General features: G+C 43.0%; 1 protein-coding gene across 1 annotated transcript in view; it reads right to left on the reverse strand.

The window, feature by feature from the left end:
• LOC126187999 (glutamate receptor 1-like) overlaps positions 1-16,445 on the reverse strand; it is a 1,505,209-nt gene that overhangs the window by 808,689 nt on the left and 680,075 nt on the right. The window lies entirely within an intron of this gene.

Genomic DNA, 16,445 nt, shown 5'->3' on the forward strand with positions numbered 1-16,445 from the left:
CACAAAAACACGTGGAAATATTTAAACAATCAGCAGGAAAAGCCGGACTACAAACCTCCTTCAAAAACAAAAACAACATAGGTAATGCAAAATAAGCAGACAATATTTTTAAATTTTGACAAAAACTAAAGAAATATAGGAAAAAAATCAAGAATCTAATAGTAGTCATTCAGACTAATTGAGGGAAAAAATGAAGCCACGAGAGGAAGTTTACGATAGAAATGTAGGAAAAAAATTAAGAATCTAATGGTAGTCATCCAGACTAAAGGAGGGGAAAAATGAAGCCACGAGAGTAAGTTAACAAAATATTGGCATAAGTGAAAACTTGAAAAGGAAATTTATTATAAAAAGCCGTTTTTTAAAGTGCACTAAACTATCACTAAAAGTTAGTAATTAATTTAGATAGCACATAAAGGAGTACATCGTATACACTAATTTTAGGATTAGTACTCGCAAAAGAAGGGACTTTTGTTATGATGAAACGAGGAAAAACATTTTGATTAAAAGTAACATGGAAGGATATAAGTTTGCGGTACCTGTTACATAAACTAGACTCTGTCAGGCACATTCAGTGAATACATCTTAACAGACTGACGAGGAAATTATAACGTATTTTTAAAAATTAAAATGAACACTCAACCAGCTGAGGAAATTATATTTAGATCCAGAATAAACGAGCATGATAAAGCAAAACTGTGAAGATAGAATAAATTACAGAACTAAAATCACGAGGTGGCAAACTTAGAATGACAAAACAGTTCTCAAAATGCAAGAAGGGCAGTGAACAGCAGATAACAGGAGATAAAATATATGAACAAATTGAGGATTGTTCCGGAAAGTGTAAAGCTTACTTTAAACGTGGTCTGTAGTCGTGCTAAAACGAAATAATGAGAACAAATTTGAAGCTTGTATGCGTGTTCAAACGCACGACTGATACAACATTGTGGAATAGTGATGTGAGGAAACGCGTTCGATACTCTCAAAGAATTAGAAAAAAAAGTGGTTCAAATGGCTCTGACCACTATGGGACTTAACATCTGAGGTCATCAGTCCCATATAACTTAGAACTACTTAAGCCTAACTAATGACATCACATCATCCATGCCCGAGATAGGATTCGAACCTGCGACCGTAGCAGTCACGCGGTTCCGGAGTGAAGCGCCTAGAACCGCTGAGCCACCGTGGCCAGCTATATAGTTACAAGTTGGATCATCTCGACAGTTGTCCAAGATAATTTATGGAAAAAACGGAAAACTTAAAAGATAAATGGAAGGATTTTATATTACCCTCCTGAATACTAGCCTTACTTTTAAGGAATTCTCCACTCCTCAGAAGTTGCCCTGTATTCCAATTCGCTAGCATTCACGACGATTACAGTCTTGCTCTTTCAGCTCGTTCTTCCTCAACATGCCAGTTATTCATCTACGTCTGCATACGTAAGACTTCACCAAATTCCCACTTAAGTGTCCGGCATATGGTTCCTCAAACTATCTTCAAATTATTTCTCTAATTTTCTCTAAAGGCATATGCGAAAAATGAACTCTTAAATTTTCATTACGAGCCCTCATTTCTCTTATTTTATTGTAACGATCGCTACTTCCTAAGTAGGTTGGCGTCAGTAGGTGTTGACATCTTTACGAAATATTCGCCTGAAACTGGCGCTGTTGCAAGAAAGTCAAGCTGAAGGTGACTCTTTATTGGAGAGAACATTTAATAACATATACCTAGACGAAGGAAGTGTGTCTAAAATGTTTACATAAGCAGACAAAGAATATGATGCTGATGCTGATAGATATGGAGTCATGAAGGAAAGTCACGCTGGAAGCACGGGGTAGAATGGCGACATCATATTTTAGTAAACAAATAGACAGAATACGTAATACTGTATACGGCAATAGATGATTGGCAATTGGCAAGTAACTATAGAACGATATAAGACACCCAGGAAAAAAGGATTGTATAATCGATTGTTTAAAATTACATCTAAAACAAGTCACACAGCACAAGATCTTAACGATAGTACTGCCGTGAAGAAAATTTTTTTACCTGACAAATCATTAAATTTAAACTATGGCTACAAACACACTGAAATCGATAAGCTTGCTTTAAATAAAATTTGTTTATCAATAGTCAGACGACGACGAGATATCGGTATGAGAGAGAACGAAGATGCACCTGAAGTTTGTGATTGGAAAACAGTCTCCAGCGAATCACCACCACACATCGATTTTATTCACTAGAATAATCAGAATGAGTTGGTGGAGCTATCGTATTCTTGAAAACTTCGAAAGCAGTGGTTAATAATTCACACTGAAGTAGAACATTGCAAAGAACTAATGACTACCAAAAACTTTACAATGTCTGACGAAAATACTAGAGCATAGCACTAGATTTGGCAACAGTTCACACATTTATTGATTTGGACTGAACAGCACACATTACAAGTACTGGACATTGCCATACCCCTTGATGGACTACGTGTGTCAGTTTTGACCCACTGTGAGAAGCCACTGTTTTATTGGTATCTGAATCGTGTTTTGAGTGCTGCCATGTTAACATTACGTTCAGGAAGGTCCTAAAGTGTAACCAAAGAATTATGTTCAGAAATAAATTTTTCTTTATTTGAAATTTTACGGGAGAAATTTCTCTGTATTTCATCAAACTTCATTAAAACAAGCGAGTAAACAATACTGCACGGTTTTTCATTATAAAAATATTGAAACACAGTCAGTACATGTTTGTTATATGAATACTAATAGTATTTTACTTTGACAGGCAAATTAGGTAAGTACCGAGGATTTGTGAAAGATTCTAAAATGCAGCACATGACTAAAATGCTCTTCGTGTTTTCTTGATTATCGCAATCAAGGAACAAAAACATGAGAACAGACAATTTCACACTAGAATTAGAAAGATTTGGAAATATTTAGGAACAAAGAAGTAGACAGAATTGCTTAAGCCGGGATGGGCTCGCCGTTCAGACATTCGATAACAGTTCTGGCCTGGCAGGCTCGCATATATACTTGTTGCACTTGAAGCATATGTTGATGTTCATTCCTTTTTTGCTCTTTGCAAGAAATCTGTCTTTGTCGACGCTTTCTATCTTCAGATTGGTCGGCGCCTGCAAGGGGAGACTGGCTCCTCTCTGGAGTTAGTAGGGGCCTGTAACCTCATCTGCTACTATGAGGACGATGTCTTGCTGTGAAATCTCCTTAGTGTTAAGTAACTTAAAATCTGTGTGAGCATTGCTCATGTAAAGGTTAAGAATGTTGTGAAAAACATGTATGCGCCGTCGGTGGGTGCCATCTTGGACTCTGTAGGGTGTACTCATTTGGTCAACAATATAGAACCCACCCTTAGTTTCATCATAAAACTTCACAGCTTCTGGAAGCTTATTCTCAGTATTCTCGTTGACCTGCCATCCAGCATGCATGGTACTTGTACTATGCACATTTTTTTCCTTTTCCGTTGGTATACCGTGAGGAGATCGATACCCGAATTTTACAAGTGTGTTACATACAACATGTCGTCTCCACTTTGAGTCGGAGGTAGAACCTCTTTTAGAGATCTCCGAAGAATGCCTGCTAAACATTTTACTTTTTATTTCAGCTCGTCCACCAGTTTCACGGAGATGAAGTGGTCAGTCTTGATACTACGGCCACAGTTGAGGAATGGCTGTGCCAGTTTCACAAAGACATGGTGAACAAGACCTATGGTCGGATAACGAGTTCCATGTTTGCCGCAGTAAGGGAATTCGTTCAGGAAGTAGCGCTCGTCAGCATCACAAGAAACCCAGTATTCTACCCCACACGTATCAGATTTACTCGGCGTGTGCTGCATGTGTGTCGATACAGCTGCTCGTCGACATTCATGTACTCGCCTCGCTTGTAGCAGACAATGCAATTATCAGAAAACAGATTCTATATTTCTTCTGTGGTTCTCCCACTTCACTTCGTCGGTCTGCACATCGCCAATCCCTAGGAAACCGAAAGCCTTGCTGATAAGATGCATGTCCGACCTCCAGATTCTTCGTATTTCGGGTTATTTATGTCCTAGCTGTCGTAATATACGCCAACATCTCATGAATAGCGTTGAATTACGTCCAGAATGTATTTAGTATGAAAACTTGTGTTATTGATTTCAAATTTCGTTAAACTGCGTGTTGATCAAAAATAGCCCACGTGGTACTTTAAGTACAAGACGTAATTTTTTTCTTATTCAGGGTATGATAGGGAGATGAAATTTTGGTTAGTTGTCATCATCAGTTATCTGCTATATTAGCAGGTCCTTTGCCTCTCCATTTTCTGCGATCCATGGCTTCCTTCTTAAGGCTGCTGTATGTTGTACCTTCCATCATGCAATCCAGTATCTGGAAGACCCCTAAATGATTAAAAGTCATAGCATTTGGTCCTGCGACGATTATGGAGGGGGTAACGCCCTTGACAAACCTTCAGAGGTCAAAAATGACCCACGTGATAGTGCTAGTGTTAGAGTATAGATTTCCGTATGAAATTAGAAAATATTTGAGTCAGTACTTCTCCGAGAGTTTGAGGCGAGACAAACTGAAACGTATGCTCTTGTTTGTTTTTTTTTTCTTTATTGATTTTCAATTCCCCCCGAAGGGGGCGGCCGGCAGCAGCTTACTACGCTGCTCTACAGCCTACAGACATTTTTTAAAGAAAGGAAGAAGAAAGAAACAAGGAAAAACAGGCGAGAAAATGGCGATTTAAGGTGAAAAATGGCGTAAAATTGCGGAAAGTTAAAACAGAAAGCAAAGGGGCTTGGCAATGTAGATAAAAGACACAGGAATCAGACAAGTAACACAGTAGACACACAATTAAAAAAACATGGCGACAGTCTGGGTTCTGTTCGCAAGTAATAAAAAGCACACCCAGCGACAGTATGATGGCTGTTCGCTACACTTCCCAAAAGACACAATACGGAGCACACACTGGAAAAACACACTGGAAAACACTGCACGAAAAAGGCGGCACAAAGATGGCACTCCCGATCCAAGGCAAATTCGGGGGGGGGGGGGACCTGGAGTAGGGGGAAAAACAAGGAGGGAGGAGAGGAAAAAACGAAAAGGGGGGGGGAAACCAAGGAGGGAGAGGACTAATAAAGGGGGAGAAGGGCAGACGTGAGAGGGAATGAGAGGAGGCAGAGGAGGGAAATGTAAAAGGACGCGGGGGAGAGAAGGGAGCAAAGAGAGGGGAGGTGGAAAAGAAAGAGGATGGAAAGGGGGGATAGGGAGCCCAGGAAAAGGGCAGAGGAAAGGAGGGGGAGGGAGGATCAGAGTTGATAGGAGTGATAAATGGAGGGAGAGAGGGCATCATCCAGGAGGGGGAGTTGATGGAAGTCACCTTGGGAAAGGAGATGTAGGGTGGAGAGATGGAGGGTAGTGGGGACACAACGGTGAAGACGTGGCAGGGGGCGGGGATGGGAGAGGAGAGGAGCAACCAGGGGGTGAGGGGGTTCAAGACGGCGGGAGGTGTAGAGGATGCGGATATGTTCGAGGAATAGTAGCAGATGGGTGAAAGGAATGAGATCATAGAGGATCCGCGTGGGGGACAGGAGGCGTATACGGAAGGCGAGACGGAGTGCATGACGCTCAAGGATTTGGAGGGACTTATAGAGTTTGGGGGGGGGGGCAGATATCCAGGCAGGACTGGCATAACAGAGGATGGAACGGATTAAGGATTTGTAGGTGTGGAGGATGGTAGAGGGGTGCAACGCCCACGTCCGGCCAGAGAGGAGTTTGAGGAGTCGGAGGCGGTTGTGGGCTTTGGATTGGATGGAGCGGAGATGAGGGATCCAGGTGAGGTGACGGTCAACGGTGAGGCCAAGGTAGGTGAGGGTGGGGGTGAGGCGGACAGGACGTGCGCAGACAGTAAGGGAGAAATCCAGGAGCCGGAAGGAGCGAGTGGTATGACCTACGATGATTGCCTGGGTCTTGGAAGGATTGAGTTTCAGGAGCCACTGGTTACACCATGCAGCAAAAAGGTCAAGGTGATTCTGGAGAAGGCGTTGGACCGTTGGAGGGTAGGAGCGAGGGCGAGGAATGCGGTGTCATCAGCATATTGCAAGAGGTGTACTGGAGGGGGGGGGGGCTGGGGCATATCTGCAGTTTACAGGAGGTAGAGGAGAGGGGAGAGGACAGAGCCCTGGGGCACACCTGCAGAGGGGTAGAAGGTGTGGGAAGAGGAAGGAGGCCATCAGACGGATGTAGTTGATAGGAAGGGCGTAGGTTTGGAGTTCAAACAGGAGACCGGGATGCCAGACACGGTCGTAGGCCTTTTCGAGGTCAAGTGAGACAAAAATGGCGGAGCGACGGGAGTTAAGCTGGAGGGAGAGGAGATGAGTGAGGCGGAGGAGTTGGTCATCAGCAGAGAAGGAAGGTCGAAAGCCACATTGGGTGTCTGGGAGGAGGTGGTTTTGGTGGAGGTGGAGATGGATGCGCCAGGAAAGGATGGATTCCAAGAGCTTGCTGAACACCGATGTGAGACAGATAGGACGATAGGAAGAGGCATCAGATGGAGGCTTGTTGGGTTTGGAGAACATCAGAATATGGGAGGTTTTCCACAGGTCGGGATAGAAGCCAGTGGCAAGGATGACATTGTAGAGGGTGGCAAGGAGGGAAAGGAAGGAGAGAGGGCAGTGTTTGCGGTGGCGGTAGGTAACGCAGTCGTGGCCGGGAGCAGTGTTGCGTTTAGTGCGGAGTGTGAGGCTGATGTCCTGTGTTGTGATGGGAGTGTTAAGTGCAGATGGTGGGGTATGACGTATGCTCCAGATGACAGCCTATAAAGCTGACACGTGTAATCTTATCTCTTGCAAGGACGCCACCATGTGTACTGTCGCTGCTGAGACACGAGTTGCTGCATTGAATCAAGTCTGAAACTACAGAAACCACACATTCGTATAATGGATTCCCCTCGATGACCAATGAATCCACAGCCTTCATTTAGGTTGCACTTTTACTTCTGACTTCCAACGGGAATCTAAAATTAGTGGGCATGGAGAACATGGAAGAGGAGTGCGGATAGATGGCGCTAGGTGGGAAAAGGGGTCGACCGGGAGCGTGTCGAGATAGTCTGCTTATTGCGATAGACACTGTCCAGGTGGCGCAGTGGGTAACGCAAATACCTAGGAAGCAGGAGATCGCGAAATCGAGTCGTGGTCCGGCACACATTTTCGGCAATAGCCGGTGTTTCCACACGGGCTCCCGATGCAGTTGCTATCATTTATTTCTTGCCTTTCCTTCCCTTTCTCCCACGTCCCCCATTAACTTACAGAACAACTAGATACTGATGTGGTTGACTCGATAATTACGAGGGCAGTTCAATAAGTAATGCAACACATTTTTTTTCTCGGCCAATGTCGGTTGAAAAAAACCGGAAATTTCTTGTGGAATATTTTCAAACATTCCCGCTTCGTCTCGAATAGTTTCATTGACTTCCGACAGGTGGCAGCGCTGTAAGAAGCTGTTAAAATGGCGTCTGTAACGGATGTGCGTTGCAAACAACGGGCAGTGATCGAGTTTCTTTTTGCGGAAAACCAGGGCATCTCAGATATTCATAGGCGCTTGCAGAATGTCTACGGTGATCTGGCAGTGGACAAAAGCACGGTGAGTCGTTGGGCAATGCGTGTGTCATCATCGCCGCAAGGTCAAGCAAGACTTTCTGATCTCCCGCGTGCGGGCCGGCCGTGCACAGCTGTGACTCCTGCAATGGCGGAGCGTGCGAACACACTCGTTCGAGATGATCGACGGATCACCATCAAACAACTCAGTGCTCAACTTGACATCTCTGTTGGTAGTGCTGTCACAATTGTTCACCAGTTGGGATATTCAGAGGTTTGTTCCCGCTGGGTCCCTCGTTGTCTAACCGAACATCATAAAGAGCAAAGGAGAACCATCTGTGCGGAATTGCTTGCTCGTCATGTGGCTGAGGGTGACAATTTCTTGTCAAAGATTGTTACAGGCGATGAAACATGGGTTCATCACTTCGAACCTGAAACAAAACGGCAATCAATGGAATGGCGCCACACCCACTCCCCTACCAAGAAAAAGTTTAAAGCCATACCCTCAGCCGGTAAAGTCATGGTTACAGTCTTCTGGGGCGCTGAAGGGGTTATTCTGTTCGATGTCCTTCCCCATGGTCAAACGATCAACTCTGAAGTGTATTGTGCTACTCCTCAGAAATTGAAGAAACGACTTCAGCGTGTTCGTAGGCACAAAAATCTGAACGAACTTCTCCTTCTTCATGACAACGCAAGACCTCTCACAAGTCTTCGCACCCGATAGGAGCTCACAAAATTTCAGTAGACTGTTCTTCCTCATGCACCCTACAGCCCCGATCTCGCACCGTCGGATTTCCATATGTTTGGCCCAATGAAGGACGCAATCCGTGGGAGGCACTACGCGGATGATGAAGAAGTTATTGATGCAGTACGACGTTGGCTCCGACATCGACCAGTGGAATGGTACCGTGCAGGCATACAGGCCCTCATTTCAAGGTGGCGTAAGGCCGTAGCATTGAATGGAGATTACGTTGAAAAATAGTGTTGTGTAGCTAAAAGATTGGGGAATAACCTGGTGTATTTCAATACTGAATAAAAGCAACCCCTGTTTCAGAAAAAAAAAGTGTTGCATTACTTATTGAACTGCCCTCGTATTATATTATGCAGAACCAATCGTTTCCTAGAGGCTTGCAGGCGAAAGAAAAACCTCAATGCGACAAGATTTATTAAGTTTAAACTCGCATTTTCTTGTCTCTTGAATAGGGAGACTTCAACATAAACAAGCGTAATAGGTCCGCTGCATTTTACGGTTTACTTAAACGATCTGGTTGATGGTATTGACAGCGGCATTACATTGTTTGCCTGTGATACTGTGGCCTACAGTAAAATACTATCACATGAAAGCTGTGAAGAAATCAATGAAGATATGCAGAAAGTAAATGCGTGGTGTAATGACTGGCAGTTATCTCTTAATATTAATAAGTGTAACCTACTGCGTATAACAAAGCGAAAATCCCCATTAATGTACGAGTACATTAGGATGGTAACATCCGTCAAGTATCTGGGTGGACTATGATCTCAAATGGAATGATCAGATTACACAAGCAACGGCTAAGGAGAACTCTAGATTACGGATTATTGGTAGAATCCTCAAGGGATGCACTCCTTCAACAAAGGAAACTGCTTACAATACTTCAGTTCGTCCAGTCTTAGTCTATTGTTCGTCTGTATGGGACCCTTACCAGTTGGATCTGGTTCAAGAGATTGAGAAGGTCCAAAGAAGAGCGGCAAGATTCGTGACTGGGACATTTAGCCATCGCGAGAGCGTTACAGATCGCATAGAAAGTTTGAAGTGGGACACACTTGCAGACAGACGACGCGCTAAACAGAATGGGTTGCTCACTAAATTTTAAAATCCCATCTTCGACGAGGATGTAGGGCATATATTATTACCACCAACTTTCAAATCACGCAGTGATCACCATTCAAACTTAAGGGAAATTAGAGCTTGTACTAAGGCGTTCAGACAGCCGTTTTTCCCTCGTGCGATCCGCGAGTGGAACAGAGGGGGGGGGGGGGGGGGAGAATATGACTTTTGCGCGAATAGTGCTCTCCGCAACACACTGATTGGTGGATAGCGATGTTTATAGGTAGATATGAAGAAAATTAGTCTCTCTGGTTGCTTAGACTTCTTTTCTACACACTTAGTGTTTGTGGGAAAATGGCTTATTTCCAGGAATGTTATTGCGCAATCCCTAATTCAGCACACGAAATAAGAAATTTCGGCTGACCCTATACGGAGGCATATTATAATAAATGAGATAAAATTTCGCTTGGAAACTTTCATTTGGTTCTGAAGCGTTGATGAGTTAACACTGCAGTCGCTGGCTTCGTAAAAAAGTTGTAGCTACAACATGCACTGTTACTCATACGAATCTATATATTTTTGCTTATCAATTACTTGCTGTAATATTACAGAAATCGAAGATACTGTCAGCGCAGTATGCACTGTAAGACTGTCAGTATTGGAGTAAGGGTGGCGCAATCCGATGCTGACCACCAACTTTGGATCAGTGGTGCTGGTTCATACGCAGGACTGCAAGATATAGCATCGTAAAAAATTTTGACCATCAATCCCACCGAAGCACCTTCTCTAATAGCAGAAACAGATGCATAATATGTCGTGGAAGAGAGAAAGACACGGACGCAGTCGATTTTGGAAAGACTGATAAGTAATTGTTTGTTTACAAAAGAAGACAATATTTTTTCACAAAGTAACATGCAATGGACGAATGAGAGAGATGTTAAAATTAGACCTCTAAAATAAGAATGATGGAACTCATTGTACATTTGCAAGAATGTGTTTAGCTCTCACATATGAAGCCATCGGTGACCTAATATATTTTACAGAAGTCAAAGGGAGAATAATACAATCGCTTCAGTAAGAGTGCTTTACCAGTTCCGAACACTGTGTTGTTTTTGAAGTCTATGGCTCTGAGCACTATGGGACTTAACTTCTGAGGTCATCATTCCCCTAGAACTTAGAACTACTTAAACCTAACTAACCTAAGGACATCATACACATCCATGCCCGAGGCAGGAATCGAACCTGCGACCATAGCGGTCGCGCGGTTCCAGACTGTAGCGCCTAGAACCGCTCGGCCACTCGGGCCGGCCAAGTATATGACGAGTATGAGTGTATTCACTGTATAGAATTATTTCTGGTCCAGGATAAGGAGCTGGTCGATTGTTACACTAAAGACATATTGTCTCGCAATGTAAATAGATTGTCCGCAAAATGCTGTTCAGTGCTGTTTCGGTTTCATTAAGGTCGTTTCCCCAGTGAACCTTGGTTATGTAACAGAGTTGTTCGTAATATCTACTCAAATTCCTAGGAACTATTGTTTGCAATACACGATGCTGTAAAAAATGTAAAACATAGTGTAGGATGTGCATTAAATTAATATATTTCCATAATAAACAATGGTGAAAATTCACTGTGAACATTTTTATACAATAAAATTCTAATTTTTTATGTATTGTTTGTATTTTCTTTCATTCTGTCAATAACCTATTACAGATATAAATTATTTTGATACAATTTTGAGCTATGTGAGAGGCAAGAAATGATTTCTAGAGATCATTTATTTGATATGTGTATGTCTTATTTCACAAATACGAGATCATGTTGTACAACAATGCGTCCGAATTTTGTATGTGGAAAGTCTTAAAGCTTTCTAAATAAAACAAACGTTAGTAACTTTCTACATCTTTATTCTTCATGTCTACCTATTTATTATTCAACTCAGTCACCTTGTTGGGGAACACATTTCTCCGAACAAGTGGCCTGTTTCTTGTCCCATCAGTGTAGAATATTTGACTTTGCTGAAAGAGCCACATACTCGCCTGGGCTCGGACCGGTTCATCATCATGAAAGTGAAATTCTTAAGCGAATCCCAGATGACAACCGGATGGGCCCAAGTCGTGGCTATATGGAGGATGATTAATGACAGAGAATCGAAGCCATTGGTTTGTTGCATATGTTCCTGCGCTCGTGTGGGGTCTGGCACAGCCCTGCTGATCTGCTGATGGAAACGGTGCCCCATGAATGAATGAACTCTTGAAATTCAAAACCCAGTTACAGCACGCTGTTTCTCATTCACCATTCTCTGTTACGTTACACACCACAATGTTACACGCTACAGATCAGAGCCCTCTAGTGGCAGAGGATTACAAACATGCAGACACGAAGAAGAAAATTGTATAGTGTTGTGGATCTGTTTTATTTAAAAAGCCTTAAGAGTATTAAATGAAACAACAAGTTTACTGTTCCAGTCACCGTTTTATTTATCTCCACGACGCGTTTCAAAGATTTAAACCTCCATCACCGGGTGGACTTACATTAGTTAGTATGACATTGGTGTGTGTGTTGTGTTACGATTTTTTGGAGGATCTTGTGGCAGTCTCCAGTGGTCACAGGTTCCTTTCGGTGTCGTAACACTCCATATTTGTTTACAAATATCACAGTATACATGTGACGTGTTACGAAAGGAACCTGTGACCACTGGAGTAGCCGGCCGGTGTGGCCGTGCGGTTCTAGGCGCTTCAGTCTGGAACCGCGTGACCGCTACGGTCGCAGGTTCGAATCCTGCCTCGGTCTTGGATGTGTGTGTTGTCCTTAGACTAGTTAGGTTTAAGTAGTTCTGAGTTCTACGGGACTGATGACCTCAGATGTTAAGTCCCATAGTGCTCAGAGCCATTTGAGCAGCCGGCGAACGCTCTACCCTAGAGGAGGCCCTATTCACATGACGTTAGGTCCTTAGGTTAGTTATATTTAAGTAGTTCTAAGTTCTAGGGGACTCATGACCTCAGTAGCTAAGTCCCATAGTGCTCAGAGCCATTTGAACCATTTGAATCACTGGAGACAGTGCCACAAGTTCCTCCAAAAAATCGTAACACAACACACACACAAATGTCATACTAACTAATGTAAATCCACCCGGTGATGGAGGTTTAAACCTTTGAAACGCGTCGTGAAGATAAATAAAACGGTGACTGGAACAGTAAAATTGTTGTTTCATTTAATGTCAATAACAGTCACCGTAAAGCCTAACCTAAAATGTTCGCATTTAAAGCCTTAAGAGTTTTCACATAAAATATTCAAAGACATTACTTTTCAACACGTCCTCATCAAGCCAAATCTTTTGACTCTGGAATCGTTTTAATGTTATGACTGAATAATGTATGTTTGGATAAATAATGCATTACTGGACCGTGGTCTCACTTTAATATTAAGTCAGAGATGTGACATAGAGTGATTAATCTATCACAGGTGTTTTCAAGGAATGCAGTAATTTTTGATGTACGAAATATAGGGAGAAAACCTATTTTTAAGAAGTGCACAATTTTTGACGTACAGAGAGTCTCCCTTTTTAAACATGTAATGCATATCGTTCATCATGGCATCATTTTTCTAGTTTAAAGCACGCGATTGCTCTGTACCTAAAAATGTAACCTGACTCTACTTTTATGCCGGAAATAATGGACACCTTTGACTTTCATGGAAGTAATGAGTTTTCCAAATTAATTTGTTTAATATTTTAGTGCATTTCTGAAGCCATAGACTCCGATTGATTGCAAAATGTTGGAGAAGACAGGGTATAAAGCTCACATCTTTGATTTTTAATGCTGCTATGTGATTAGCCAGGGATAAGCAGGGTGAAAGGGTGTAACTTGTTGTGTAGGTGAGAGTCTTGACGCAATTTTAAAGCGTCTTTTTAATAATACACTCTGGTTGTTTTTTGTTCTTTTTTGTTTCTTGTTTCTTTTTAATTTTTCTACTAACACACTTGTGCTATTTACACCATCTTGGATTCTTAATACAGCACTATGGTTGGCTGGTGATAAGGATGGGATAGGGGGAAAGGGTGTGAACTGATATGTATGTCGGTAACATTGTAATATGACACAATTTTCACTCATTCCTTAAATACTACACTCTGACTGGTTGGAGGTAGAGAGGACAGATTTGGGGCATAACGCACAAGCGGTTTGTTTCCATCACCTTGGATTTTTTAATTCTGCGCTATGATTGGCTAGAAATAAGGAAGAGGAGAGGTAGAAAAAGCTTTTAATTTTACATTAACACAGTTGGGCTATTTCCACCATGTTGGATTTTTCAGTACAGTTCTATGATTGGCTGGAGACAAGGAATACTGAAGTGCGATTTCGTTACAAAACGAGCCACAAATCTGTTATTTAATACGTGTTGCGACCATGATGAAAACTGGAGACATTTTGGCTTGGGCAGAATGGTAGCATTAGTCATTCTCGCACTGTACGACCCGTGTAGAGGAAGGTGAGATTTTAAACTGTTAGCATACGTAAGATACGGAGCGCAGAAGTAGGTGTACGTGAGGGTGTAGACTCCTAAAGACACGTGGCCGCTTCGGAGCTAACTCGCGGCCGCAGCGCAGGTTCGCCGAGTATGTAGCCCAGCCACACAGAGTGGAACTCGGCGCTGCCCATTGTTAGCAAGATGGCGGCCGGGCGAGCGGAGTTGGGCTCGCTTTGTTCCTTTGTGGCCAACTCCGGCGCCGAGTTCCGGCGATCAGGAATGTGTGGCCGCGACGGCCGGCCAGCAGCTGCGAGCCGTCGGTCGCTGCCTGCTGACTCCGGGCGCCACGGCGGCTGCCGCGGGTCATTGACCTCCTGCGCCAGGAGCTACTGCCTCTGTACTAAGAGGCTTTAACTATAAACAGCGAATGTGTTACATGTACGTGACGTGTAAGGGTTACACTACAGATGTGGTGCCTCGAGTTAGCGATTGGGGCTTATTTTGCATTGCTGCAATTAGTGTTCTTATTGTTGTACTAACGGTTCTGTCTTATGACCCAAATGAATCTGTGATGTACCAAGAGATGTCCATAAATACAGGGTGTAACAGGTACCTTAATATCTACACACATCAGCATATTGCTTGTTTTTTCTCTGTGTCACACAGTCTTCTCACAAACACGTCACATAATGTACTGGCTGAAGTTTTCTGCACGATCGTAACTGCACCACTAAGTGGATTACCACCATCACTATAGACTAACCATTTTGCCTCCACATCTGACCTGCTGCCCAGTGGAAATTAAGCATAAAAGGCACACTCTTGTCACATGTGCTTGGAGATACTACCCTATCCAAAAACAATAACTTCTGATAGCTATAAGTTTTGTCCTGCAATCGACGTTAATACTGATACATTGTTGTTTACTACACTGTCTTCAGTCACCGTTATAAATATCTCCACTTATACCCATTACGAAATTATGTTAGCAGTGTGCACAGCGTGTATATGGAATCAAGCAAAAGAGATCCTTGTACATACGCTGTTACAGACTGCAAAGAAACAGTAGAACATAATTACGAATCACCTTCGTATACAGCAGTCTCTGCAAATGCTCAAAAAAACCACCGTATTTGCTTAAAGGTCTCTATGAAAGCAGGGTTGCACAGAGCATTACAGAAAACAGACACGGTAGAGATGAAGGAACCGAAGAAAGGTAAATACATAAAATCTTAATGAGAGGTCATCATGGCAGTTTTTCAATTATAGGCCACGTACCGTGTGGATGCACATTATGTTGCTGTGTGTCTGTAACGCAGTGCTTTCGATTGTCGTTGATGGTAGTCGATTCTCCCGCTGTTTAGGGGTACTTTCCCACGCTAAAGGCAACTGTGTTCACTGAACTCCTGTCCGCTTCTCCACACACTTTGACACGGCTGAACGAATGGGACTTCTTGCACCAGAAGTCTTCGTCATCCATTGCTGCCGATTTTTATTCATAACTGCCCGTTGTTGCCAGGGCTGTTCGATCTGCCATACAAACTGAGTGGTCCTGTGTCTTATTGACACTCATAGCGAATGCAAGCCGCATGAGAAACTGCAATCGCTTTAAATCGAAGAGCATATTTGAATCGCAGGGTGTCAATGGAATGTGACGAATGACTACGTCTTCACGTCTATGAAAAGGCAACTAGTTGCACCCTCTGTTGCTACATTTTCCAATAAGAATCGCATTTTGTTTTTTGGAGAATTCTTCTTGTGTTGTTTCATTTCAATTTTCACTGTTTCGATTAGGGTTGTATTGAGCGTGACTATAATTGTTCGAACATTTTACATCACAGTTCGGGAAACCTCGGGATCAATTCGATCTTCTGATCGGCCTGCTTCTGTTCGTACTATATTCACGAACCGCTTTACCGTTTTTATGGACTGTGGATTTTGCCGGCCGAAGTGGCCGAGCGGTTGTAGGCGCTTCAGTGTGGAACCGCGCAAACGGTACGGTCGCAGGTTCGAATCCTGCCTCGGGCATAGATGTGTGTGATGTCCTTAGGTTAGTTAGATTTACGTAGTTCTAAGTTCTAGGGGACTGATGACCTCAGATGTTAAGTCCCATAGTGCTCAGAGCCATTTGAACCATTTGAACTGTGGATTTTAGTAATAAAATAAACTGTGAAATACGAACTAAAATATATTCTAGGATGTATGTCATATGTAACAACGGCAACTAGTCAATAAATAAGAGTTAGCAATCATGTTCCTGTAAAATTTTCGTCCTTTGGCTCGTCCCGCTATGTAGTGATGCCTGATGGTATATACACTACGCGATCAAAAGTATCTGGACACCCCCAGAAACATACGTTTTTCATATTAAGTGCGTTGTTCTGCCACCTATTGCCAGGTACTCCATACCACCGACCTCAGTAGTCGTTAGAGATCGTGAAAGAGCAGAATGGGGCGGTCCGCAGAACTCACGGACTTCGAATGTGGTCAAGTGATTGGGTATCACTTGTGTCATACGTCCTGTACGCGAGATTTCCACACTCCTAAACATCCCTAGGTCCACTGTTACCGATGTGATAGTGAAGTGGAA

This window comes from Schistocerca cancellata, chromosome 5 (assembly GCF_023864275.1).
Source record: "Schistocerca cancellata isolate TAMUIC-IGC-003103 chromosome 5, iqSchCanc2.1, whole genome shotgun sequence".
Taxonomy (NCBI): domain Eukaryota; kingdom Metazoa; phylum Arthropoda; class Insecta; order Orthoptera; family Acrididae; genus Schistocerca; species Schistocerca cancellata.